Here is a 1,672-nt window from a genome sequence, read left to right on the forward strand (position 1 = left end):
TACATGCAACACCATTGATATGTGTACGGTATCATCCGCCATTAAAATAGCTTCGCTGACGGCCACCAGGTGTCTCATTGCAAATTTAAAGTGCGAATAGAGCGCACTTGAAAAGAACAGCATCAAGGCCCATTCACAAGCCAACCGCTTGCAAAGTCGGGTTGGCAATTTTGCTATAATATGTCGGTAAAGCAAACTGTTCGTTATACCTACTTTATGAAGCTGAAAATATACTTAGGGTATTTTCTTGAAATAAGAAAGAAATTTAAAAGGCTTAATGCAAGATTCCCTTTTTAATACTTGAATATTATTGATAATGACTTATTTATAAATGTGAGCATACAGAATAAGTTTATCGACCAATGACTTAAGACGAAAATTTTCTTGCATATGAATCATTGCTCCCAATTTTGGGAACTTTTTAACTGCACTTACGTCGCGCCAGCAACACGTTATGTGAATATTCAATTGTTATATTTATAATAAATAATTATTAGGAAATGCTTCAAAAGTGATTTATTAATCCTAAAATAGAATTTTTGAGTGACAGATGAACAAATATTGTGATTTTACTGCAAAAAACGTTTTTAATTTTGACTTCAGAAAAAACAAAATTTAAAATTTATTTTTAGTAACTTTATTGATTTTATTTTAGGTCAAATAGTAGTGAATAGAAGAAATAAAAATTAGAAACTCGACAGAGACAAGTTTAATCATTGTGCTAAAAAAAATTCTTTCTTTCTCTGAACTCTGAATTCACAACGTCTTTGTAATTAAAATCGAGTTAAATTTTTATCTGCCACTTCAAAATCTTATTTTAGGATTGAAAAATTACTGTTAATGCGTTTCCTATTAATTATTTATTATAAATATAAAATTTGAATATCGACAATATTCAAAATCAGTGCGCCAACAGTAACCAATCATGCTGCCGGCGCGAAGAAAGCGCAGTTGAAAGAGTTCCCAAATTTGGGAGCACTGATATGAATAAGCCTTCGTATTTACAAGTTTGCTACATAACCTGCAAAAAATATTTATCAATTCAATATAACTATTTTAATTGCGGTAATAAATATTATAAGTTAATTATGTTCATTAAGCTATGCCCATCAGAGTTCGAGGACCTGTGTGCTGTAAGGTAAATAATGTGCTGTTAATTAAAAATAATGTCCAAGTAGGGAAAACGAAAAATAGGTTCTTTAAGAATAGGTTCAATTAAATTTGAGATCCCTTCAAACCCCAAGTGTGACATCATTTAGAGCTTATTTATCGTTTTCGGTTCCTTTTCAGCAGGTGGGGTTCATTTTTGTTGCAGCTCCTTTGGAACCAAAAATGGGTCCAATGGAAACTCCAGTTTTTTCTGTGTACATAGAAGATTATTATAAATTAAATTATTAGCATTTGTAACGTTTCTTAACATTAGTTTCTTAAAAAATCGCGGAAAATACACTTTTAGGAATTTTCGGAGACATGTCACTAAAGCTTTATGCAGAAACCGTTCCTAAACTGTAACAGAAATTTCAGCAATGGTCATTGCATAAAACTTTAGTCAGATCTTTTAGAAAATTCTGTTAGAGTTTAGGGGCCATACTTAAATAACGTAACGGATTATAGTCCCTCTCTAAGACCCCTCCTCCTCCCTTTAACAAACCGTAACAATATATTTCTACCC

The 1,672-nt window shown here is 31.8% G+C and overlaps 1 protein-coding gene across 1 annotated transcript in view; it reads left to right on the forward strand.

Moving 5' to 3' along the window:
- Positions 1 to 1,672, forward strand: part of LOC117174552 (UDP-glucuronosyltransferase-like) — a 34,372-nt gene that overhangs the window by 7,484 nt on the left and 25,216 nt on the right. The window lies entirely within an intron of this gene.

This window comes from Belonocnema kinseyi, chromosome 6 (genome assembly GCF_010883055.1).
Source record: "Belonocnema kinseyi isolate 2016_QV_RU_SX_M_011 chromosome 6, B_treatae_v1, whole genome shotgun sequence".
Classification (NCBI taxonomy): domain Eukaryota; kingdom Metazoa; phylum Arthropoda; class Insecta; order Hymenoptera; family Cynipidae; genus Belonocnema; species Belonocnema kinseyi.